At 40.5% G+C, this 11,032-nt stretch overlaps 1 pseudogene; it reads right to left on the bottom strand.

Annotated features, from left to right (window-relative positions):
• Positions 1-772: 772 nt before the first annotated feature.
• The window catches only part of LOC102847151, a 113,464-nt pseudogene continuing 103,204 nt past the window's right edge, over positions 773-11,032 (bottom strand).

Here is an 11,032-nt window from a genome sequence, read left to right as displayed (position 1 = left end):
AGTAACTAACTAGAGTCAGAGTTAACTCTACTGCAGTCTTTGGCAGCAATGGGTTAGCTCCTAGACCCTATTATAGCCCAGCTCAGGACCTGAGCTGAGAGATGGCCACCGCTCCTGGCAGGGCTGCAAGGATGAGGATAAAGCTCTTCACCCCTAGGGCAGTCCCCAGCTTCTACAGCCCCACGCCCAGCTAAGCCTCTGGGGTCCCCACAGCTTGGAGCACAGTCTGCGCACAGCTGGCTTCCTGCGTGCCTGTCCGCCCCTGTGTCCGCGGAAGGGGCTTCTTGCTCCGCTCCACGCGGTTACAACTCGGCGTCGGGCTCGCTATGCTGGGATCGCGCCCCTCCGCCCGGCACAGGCTGCCCTCCGGGCTGGAAATTCAGGGGTGAAGACGCCTGCGCAAAGACAAAGGCGGAGATCACTCTCAGAGCATAGGCTGGCCATCAAGTGCAGAAAGCCAGTAACTGCCAAACATGACACCGGGACAAAGCAGATGCAGGCTAACTTCCAGTCCTCTATGCTGGCCCAACTCCGGGCTTCTAGTGCCAGAAGTGCACGCCCACGCCAAACCCAGCAGACAACTGGCCTTCTCGTGCGAATTCCCGGGACCCGGGAGCGGGGAGACGGGTCGGTAGTTAAAAACGTCGAGAAGTCTTAAAAATCTCCCAAATATATAACTCACCAAGAACTAAAAAGCTCGGGGTTTTTTCTTTTAGACGATGGAGTTGGGGACACCGGGAATCCGGGAAGCCTTGGCCTTAGGTCCGGGAATCTAACCTCGACCCTTCGCTTCTCTCTCCTCCTCTGCTCCTTCCTGCCCGGAGGCCTGGGGTGCCACCTTCTGGCGCGAGGAGGCAACTGAATCCAAAGAGTGTCAAAATAGGTGACACCCCCCCCCCCCCAATGGCTATGGGCGACGCCCAGTGGTCCTTGAAATTCGAGCGCTGAGGCAGGAAGGGCCACGCCTAGCACCACACCTCTGCGAGCTGGCTAGAGGTGTCCCTACAGCTGAAGGGAGCGCTGGAGTGTTCTGATCACCTAAGGAGGCGTCCACGCAGGGGACAGCGTCCTGACAGGTGTATTGTTATTCATTATCCAAGGGATTGATGCTAGTTCATTAAAAAAAACCCCAAAAACAAAAAACCTCATGGGGCGGGGTGGGGGAGTTGGGGCACACCAAAACAGTAGATTGATTTCCTGAATCAAAACAAAGAGCAGAGCCTGGCCTTTCCTTTCTTCAGTGTCTAATCTTTTCTCCAAGTTTTCAGTCAGCTGTAAATTTTTTTCACTTCTCAAATAAGTTTTAAAACGTTTTGTCCTCTTTTATTATTTTAAAAGCGTCTTCTACAGCATCCACATCTCTGCCCTCACCTCTGAGGTGTTCTAATATTAATAATGCCAATGTCCTGTGTCACATGCCCAACATGCCATTTTTGGTGGACAGGGTTAACTAGCAGACTGCAAAGAGAGAGTGGGGTGGGGGAAGATCAGGGATTGTAATGGTACAAGAAGACATTTTCTTTTCAAATGTGCACATGAATAAAGTCTAATGAAAAACTTCCTCTACACACACTGTGGTTAAGCATCATCAAATCAGTACTGAAAAAAACTTTGATCATATTTGCAAGATGCACTGAGATGAACTTTCACTGGCCAAGATTTCACAGCCAGTAATTAATACTCTTGACAACTGTGACTAATCCAGTGACTCTCAGTCTCATCAACCATCCATTTCAAAACCATTATACAGTGCCCACAAAGCCTGAAACTTGGCAAATACTCTTAATTTTATTATTCAAGATCATATTTCTCTTTACGTTTACATTACAAAATTCAACCAGATTTTTTTTTCTAATATCAACAATGAGGGAAACTTAAGTGTATAGCTAACAATTATGTAGAAGAAGGGATTGAACATATATAGAATATGCACTGCTAGGAGAACAAAGAGATTTGGCCTAGAGGGTGTAAGACTGGGCTGCTCCTTGGAGGCAAGGATTCTGAGGCTTTTTCTGACATACTTCAGGCATGTTGTAAGAAGGGACCAGTACTTGGAGAGGGATGTCATGCTTGGGAGGATGGAGGGACAGTGCAGGAGAGGAAGACCCTCTATGAGGTGGATTGATTCAGTGACTGAAGTAATCAGTTGGGTGCATTGGAGACAATGAGATTGGCACAGGACAGAACAGGGTTTAGGGCTGTTGTATATTGGGTTGCTATGAGTCGCAAGCTACTTGACGGCACATAACAACAACCAACACCAATATTTATTTCAGTGGAGGAACAGGATACCCTAGCGTTAGGGATGACTAAGACTAAGAAAAACCAAGATCGATGTCAGAAGAGACTCTGAATATTGCAGAAGAGTGCAGAGAAACCAAAAGAAGGGGAAGAAATCAGGAAATTAAGGAGCTGAACAGAAGATTTCAAAGGGCAGTGCAGGAAGACAAAGAAAAATAATATAATGAAATGTGCAAAGGAGCTGAAGTAAAAATCAAAAGGGATGAACTCACTCAGTATTTCTTAAAGAACTGAAGAACAAATAGAAGCCTCAAGGTGCAGTACTTAAGGATGTTGTGGGAAGGATTTTGAATGACCCAGGAAGCATCAAAAGAAAATCACAATTAAAATTATATTTTTTTCCAAAAAAAGAAGAGTAAGGAGTGTTGCAGACCGAGGGTAAAGTATATTAATAAGTGCTGAAGCGAACTGAAGCACTGACCTTAGCTTTCCTGTGTCTTTATTGAAAATTGCCAGAGAACAAATCACCAAGAGAATTCAATGCAAATGAAGAGAAGCTCTTTCTATTGAAAAACCTTCTGCTTGACTCAGGAGGGAGGGGTTAGCAAATACAATGTAAGAATCCTTTAAATGCTTAAGGATTGCCTTAGTGTCTACCCCTGTAAACATTTAAGGAGTGCCTTAGTGATTCAGAGTGAATTCCAGCTTGTAACATGCATCCCTCATAACCTGAAGTAGCATTCGGTTTATTACAAATATTTAGTGTGAAATTTTACTTGCCATATGTCCCCCATTTGTTTTTATCATAATTATGTTGTCATCTAGATGAGTACGGCTTCTTCTCTTCTTTGATTCATTCTTGCTTGTTTTTGTTCTTTCTGTCCTTCATACACAAACAGACAAAACAATTTAAGCAAAATAAGCTCACAAAAATACTTCCAAAAATCTCCATATAATCAGAAGGATTCAAATTCCTTGTGGATTATCTATGTTATGAAAATAATCCAATTGCTTGTCAAAAGCAGAATGAATCTGCATGTAATCTCAGTATACTGAGGGGACAGCATAAACCCTATTTTGTGTGTCTGGCACCCACCTGGAGCCTGACTCAAACCCAACTTTGAAAAGAAGCCATTAATTCCAAAGGCAGAAGCGAGCCATAAAAATTCTTAGCTTAGGAAGTGTAGAACAAACACAGTTTCACCAGGTACAGTTTCATCTGTCCTTGCAAAGCTTAAAATTAACTTGCCCTACGTAACTAAAAGCAAGAACAGACAGTGTGTATGTGACCCAGAGAGGGCAAAGGTGCGCAAAGTAGCTAACCTACCAAAAGCCAACCACATAACTGATCCCCTGCCCACCAACCATGTTCCCAATCTCCCTGTCCTGGACAGAAGCACCCTGGAAGGCCTTAAAAACAATTGTGTGTGGGGACTCAGGGCTCTCTCGCTCACCACATTTCCATTGAGGGCGGGAGCCTCCACATGCAGAAAACTATTCTGAAAAATAAAGCGCTCTTTGTTCCTGCATATTTGAAATGTCTTTTTTTTCAAGAGGTACTTCGTGGGTCTAACATATCATCTATGAAATTACCAGGATTCTCAGAATTTATAAAATACTTGAACACCACAACAAGATAAAGGTAAATAATCCAATAGAAAAATGGGCACAGGATATAAACAGATACTTCACCAAAGAAGACATTCAGATGGCCAACAAGCACATGAAGAAATGTTCGAAATCCCTATCTCTAAGAGAGATGCAAATCAAGACAACTATGAGATATCATCTCACCCCAGTAAGAATAGCAAAATCTAACAGAACAGCAAGAAACAAATGCTGGCGGGGTTGTGGAGAGACTAGAACTCTTATTCACTGTTGGTGGGAGTGTAAAATGGTGCAACCCCTGTGGAAGGTGGTGTGGCGCTTTCTCAAAAAGTTGGAAATAGAGATATCATTTGACCCAGCAATTCCACTACTGGGAATATACCCTAAAGAGACCATAACCACCATTCAAGCAGATATATGCTCACCCATGTTTACTGGGGCTTTGTTCACAATAGCAAGGAGTTGGAAACAACCTAAGTGCCCATCAAGAAACAAATGGAGAGAGAAGCTGTGGTATAGTCACACAATGGAATACTATGCTGCATTGAAAAACAAGGAACTCATGCAATATTATTCAAAATGGGTGACTCTGGAGGACATTATGCTGAGTGAAGTATCTCAGTCACAAAAGGACAAATACTGCATGGTGCCACTGTTGTAAAACAGGACTGATCTTGGGATGGAGGAGAGACTGAGAAAGATGGGTTCAACAACGTATACTGCATTGAAACAGATGAGGGAGAAAACTGTTTAAAAGGGATATGTGATTAGGTATTTTTGTCATGACAGGAGTCTAGAGCAAAGGCTACATATCCAGTGCATGGGGGGGGGGAGGATATCAATACCTAACATCCTAAAGTATAATTAGAAAGTCATTCTTTCTTCATTAGATTGAAGGGAATCCCCTGTTTTTATGGGGATCTGGAAACTACTGTCATTATCATAAATAATAGGAGTATAAAACCAATGAACTACTTTTAACAAGGGAGTGTTAGGAATATAAGCCTCATAGCTGTCATTCTGCTTATCCATTCTGGAAACCATCCTGGTTTAAGTATGACCTCTTTCAACTCATCTCAGGGTTTCACATTTATGGAGGGCACTCACAGTGTTTCTGAACCAGTAGAGATATAAGCAAATCCTCGACCCCACCTAGTAATAAATCCCTTTTTTCATTCATTAGGTAGAGGTTGCCTAAAATATATAGGCTGGTTTAATTCTTTAGATGATTGTAATATCCAATGTCTTTCAGCTGGAGTTTTCCCCTTTTCATTGTTGTTGTTGTTGTTGTGTGCCATCGAGTCATAGACGACTCATAGCGACCCTATGAATGAAAGGCCTGTGCACTGTTCATAGAGTTTTCATAGGCAAGCCATTTCAAAAGTGGATGCCACTTCTGCTTCCAAGCTTGTTTTAATTGGGAAGCCGCACCAAACACTGTCCACCATGGGTAACCATTATCACATCTGGCACATCAGTGTCACAGTGTTTAGCATCAAAGCAACCACAAGTTACCTCTGCACAGCAAATGGACAGACCAGTGCTATACCACTTAGAAGAATGTTTGACAGAAAAAAAATTTAAAATAAGTAAGGCTTTTTGTAAAGTAGTTTGAGGAGATAATATCCTATCTCCCCCCCTTCTGTTTTTTCAAAATAGTTTATAAAGTCAAATTAGCCCTTTCTATTATAGCCTGTCCTTACAGGTTATATGGAATACCAGTAATATGATTAATGCTCCATTTTTTGAGAAATTCTTGTGTTTTCTTAGAATTATAAGCAGGAGCATTATCAGTTTTAATACTTGATGGAAGACCCATCACATTAAAAGTTTCAATTAAATGTTTAATTACATACTCTGATTTTTCTCCTGACAAAGCAGTGGCCTATTGAAAGCTTGGAAAAAGTATCAATAGCATGGTGAACATATTGTAATTTCCCAAATGATGGAATATGAGTAACATCCATTTGCCATAATACATTTTGTCTGTCACCTCTAAGATTGACTCCTTTTTCATAAGGTAGTACATTAATGGGACCACATTGAGAACATTCACATATAATTTCTTGAGCTTGTTGCTGTGTAATTCCAAATTTTTCATCATTCCATTGACATTTAAATGAGTATGGAGATGAAAATCTTCACTAACTTTAACATTTACTACCAATAACTGATCTATTTTATCATTTAATTGTGACATTGGTCCTGGAAGGCCAGAATGAGCTCAAATATGAGTGATATATATAGGAGATTCTTGTTGATATAAAACTTGTAACATAGTAAATAACATACTAATATTAGTATTTTGAGAAGAAATATATACTTTTTCTATATTTCTAACAGTAAACTCAGCATATTGTGAATCAGTAACTATATTCAAAGGAAAGTTTTTACCTTGCAATAACATAATCTTTGTTTAATTCATCTTCCAAATCAAGAGTTTTCTCTCAAGTTAGTTTCATTCTTATATCTTTTGCTTTTCTTATTTTACTGAAACTGTCAGATTGTATGAACTTAAAACTATTATTACATTAAACATAAGACAATAAAGCAAAACAAAGAAACAACAGCAAACTTAAGCAAAAACAAAACTATGAACACAAACACTTATAGGCTTCTCTGTTGAGACTTAGAATCTCTCTCTCTTTTTTCTTTTTCTAAACCATGTTTTAAATTGTAAATAATTTTCTGGGAAGAGCACTGTTTGAGTTAACACATGCCAATTAAGAGAAAAAAAAATTCAGGATTATGTCTTCCTAAGGCTCTTTCTAAAAGTGACATAGGCCATTTCTTGCCTTCAGCTTTAACCTCCTCTAATATAATATCACTTGATTCAGATTTGTGCAAAGATTCAGCCATCTTTCTTTGCAAATTTTTTGGATTATGAGTACAATCTTGCACAGACTATTTTACTATTCTTTTCAAAGCCCTTAGAGGCCAAAAATTTATAGGAGTCTGTTCTCTTTTTTGATGTATTTTTCATAAAGCTTGCACAACATTTTACCAAGTTTTTAAATTTAACTGTGCTTTATTTACTAGTTTAAACCAGTGACAGTGTTTCTGCACATACTGAAACAACTGCAAAAATTACCTTCCTCTTACTTTTTCCTCTGAGCTCTTAAGTAATTCTTTAATTAATGTAATACACTGAGGATGGGCTGTTTTTTTCACTTCTACTTCTGACTTTTTATGCAGTTTATTTCAGACAAAGGGTGGGAAAAAGCCCCATGAAACTAATTTCCTTCCCCCCCTCCTTGTCTCATGAATTTCTCCTTCACAAGGTGAAGAAAAACCTCATATAATATTTTCTACTTCTACCCCTAAATTTCTAGCAAAATTCAGGGTTTCAGGATTTCGTCATGATCCTGCCTTTAATTTTCCCGAAAATCTCACTTACCCTTTTGGTTTCCTGGTGTCTGCATGAAAAGCAGAGAGAGAGAGAGAGAGACCACACCACCCTGCTCCATGTTTTGATGCCAGAATGTTGCAGACCGAAGGTAAAGTATATTAATAAGTATGAATAATGAGACAGAACACCAAGAATGTAGGAGAAAACAGGTAAAGCAGGAGGCAAACAGTTCTGAAACAACTGAAGCACTGACCTTAGCTTCCCTGTGTCTTTATTGAAAATTTCGGGGGAGCAAATCACCAAGAGAATTCAATGCAAATGAAGCTACTGAAAACCTTCTGCTTGACTCAGGAGGGAGGGGTTAGCAAATACAATGCAAGAATCCTGTAAATGCTTAAGTATTGCCTTAGTGTCTACCCCATAAACATTTAAGGATTGTCTTATTGCTTCAGGGTGGATTCCAGTTTATACCATGCATCCCTGTAACCTGAAGTAGCATGTGGTTTATTACAAATATGTATTGTGAAGTATGGCTTCCCACAAAGGAGTATACAGAGTCACTGTACCAAAAAGAATTGAGTGAAACAACATATGATCAAGAGATAATGGTGATAAAGGAGGAAGTTTAAACTACTCTGAAGGACTTGGCAATAAAACAAAACCCAAGGAATTGGCAGAATACCAATTGATATATTTAAACAAACAGATGCTACCCTGGATGTGCTCACCAGGTTGTGCCAACAAATCTGGAGCAAAACTACCTGGACTACTGACTGGAAGAGGTCCATATTTATTCCCATTCCAGAAAACGGTGATCCTATAGAGTGTGGAAATTATTGAACAATACCACTAATATCACAAGCAAGCAAGATCCTGCTGAAAATAATCCAAAAATGATTGGAACAGCACAGCCACAAACAACTGCCAGATGTACAAGCTGGACTTAGAACAAAAAGGGGCACTAGGGAATGTTATAGTCAATATCAGGTAGATCTTAACTGAAAGCAGAGAGTACCAGAGGAATGCCTATCTGTGTTTCATTGACTATGCAAATGCATTTGACTGTGTAGATCACAACAAATTGTGGCTAACCTTGAGGAGAATGGAAGTCTCAGATCACTTGATAATGCTCATGTGAGGCAGTCATCAGAACAAAACAAGAAAATGTTGTTCTTATTAGGTGTCATCAAGTCAAGTATGACCCATAGACCCTTTGGAAAACAGATCTGTGCCTTGTCTTGTCTTCGGCCATCCTCACAGTTTCTGATGCATTTGAGCTTGTTGTGCCAGTCATTGTTGAAGGTCTTCCTTTCTTTTGCCTTTATGTCTCTCTCCAAGGAATAGATCCTCCTAGCAACATGCCTATAGTATGTAAAGCCTTATCATCTTTGCCACCAAAGAGCACTCTAGCTACACCTTCTTCAATGCATATTTGTTTGTTCTTTTGGAAGTCCATGGATGTGCAGCCCTCTTTTCCAGGACCATAGCTCAAAGGCATCAATTCTTCTGTCATCCTTACTCATTGTACATCTCTCAGGTGCGTAGCAAGTGATCGGTAAGATCATGACCTGAACCAGATACACCTTAGTCCTCAAACTGACATCATTACTTCTCAATAATTTGGAGAAGTCCCTAGGAGCAGATTTCCCAGTGTAATGTATCTCCTTATTGCCTGACTGCTGGTACCAAGGGTGTAAATTGTAGGTCCAAGTGACATGAAGTCATTGACAGCTTCAATCTTTTCTCCATCTATCATGATGTTGCCTATCTGTCTAGTAGTCAAAATCTTTGTTTTCTTGACATTGAGGTGCAATCCACATTCTTTGATCTTCTGCAACAAGTGTTTCAAGTCCTCCTCACTTTCAGCAAGCAAGGTTGTGTCCAGTTTTACTGAGGATCCCTCATGGGGCTGCAATCATGAGTTCAATAGGCCAGGAACATCTAAGCCAACCCCCCCTCATATGTGGTAGAAAGCTAGTTGAGCCTGACCCACTCATTTCTCTTTACGAGTGCCGGAGAATATTAGCTTAACATTTACAAGACTGAAAGGGAATATTTTCTGGACAAAGAACTTGGTGGGGAGACACCCTTTCTGGACCAGAGTTTTCTGGTGTGATGGGACAAACCAGTACATCTTTATGTCTGACTGCAGGGGACTTCAGTTTCCTGTTATTGCTGTTACTGTTCTCTGGGGTTGACTGCATGCACAGCAGGGTCAGGCCGTTGGGATCTCCAGGGGCTTTGACTGCCTGGGTTGGGAAAAGAATTGCCAAGCCTTTCTTTTGCATCATCTCCCAGGCCCAAGGACTTTTGGGTCGTCTTCAAGGCATTGGTTCTGTGTATTGCATCATGCAGGCAAGGAGGCTGGGAGAATGGAGCAATGTGATGCACAATAAAAGTCCTCACTGCATGCTGCAGAATGAACTCAAGCAGAGAGTTGTCTGATGCTTTAGCTTCAAAATATTGTTTTCAATGTGAATGAAATGTGAATGAAATGTAATTATAATCTAATGCAATTAAGTTATCAGCAACAGGGCGGTGAAGCAGGTATCTCCTCTCCTCAGAATTCAAATAGCCACGCTGTCTTTAAGGCCTTAAATGATTTCCAATAACACCATTTCCTAAACTGATTTTTAGTAAATTTCAAAGTGAACCTGTCCACTTCCACAGAAACTCAGAGACTGTGGGCAGCCGTGAATGGATGGACTCCAGCATTTGTACTTACTCGGAGTGGGACTTCACTGCAGGGGAGGATTTCTTTGAATAATCTACAGTGCTGAAAGCATGAGGAGATACTCGTTTAAAAATATGTACATATCCAGTAAGATGTGTATGGATATCCAAGGAGGGAGGAAGAGATAGGGGCACTGGGGCTCAGAGGGGAGGAAATCAGGAATCACAGAGCTTGGTGGGTGGAAGGAAGGAGCGGAAAAAAAATAAACACCAAAATAATGTACATGAATGAAACACATTATAAACAAATTAGTGTATGCAAACCAATTTTTTTTAATAAAAAGTACATATGTATTAATACATATGTGACCATATATTATTAGATGTGGGCACTTTGAAATAACACGCAGAAGTCACCTGAGGAATAGACACAGAGATAGGACAGACATGTCTTTTACATGTCTGAAACCTTGTGCATGTGTGTGTGCACAGTATAAAAATGCATCATCTCCTTCAGATGGTTTGTGAGAGCATAAAGTGAACCCTGTTGGCACCTAGCCCTCAGGCACACTGCTGCTGACATTTCTCAGCAAAGACTGACCTATCTCTCTGCTCTGGTCTTTTATCTTCCACGGAAAATCTCCCCATCATATCCATGCTTTATGTGTTTCTAGCTAACACTGGATGTGAGGACCTCTCCAGTTCTCTTCTGCGTCCTCCTTTATTCACACATTCTCCATGTCTTCCCAGGCTTCTCTCACACAAGTAATTACCTTTTCTATGGATAATTTGGGCCTGATCACTTCTCCTCAAATTGCAGAGCCTGGAGTCATCCACAGCATAAGCACAATCTCTATTTTATACTTGACCTGAAGAAATGTATTTGCTCTTGTCTTGGAAGCTCTTTGTTATTTTTAACTGAATCATGGCAAGAGCTATTCTCTTTCATATGACACAGTGTAACCGCTAGAATTATGTCTCTTTCATGCTTTTTTATCTTGGTTACAGATTCACAGCTTTAGTAAAGCTAAACTGAAGAAGTTTTAGTCACTAGTCATCATGCTAGCAACAACAACAACAACAACAACAACAATAACAAATTATCTATCATCTATCTTTCTACCAAGATGATACAATTTCTGAGCCTAAGTTTCTTCTGGA

This window comes from Elephantulus edwardii, unplaced genomic scaffold, assembly GCF_000299155.1.
Source record: "Elephantulus edwardii isolate Elephantulus edwardi_28Jun2011 unplaced genomic scaffold, EleEdw1.0 scaffold00241, whole genome shotgun sequence".
NCBI lineage: Eukaryota > Metazoa > Chordata > Mammalia > Macroscelidea > Macroscelididae > Elephantulus > Elephantulus edwardii.
This window is presented reverse-complemented; position numbering and strand designations above follow the sequence as displayed.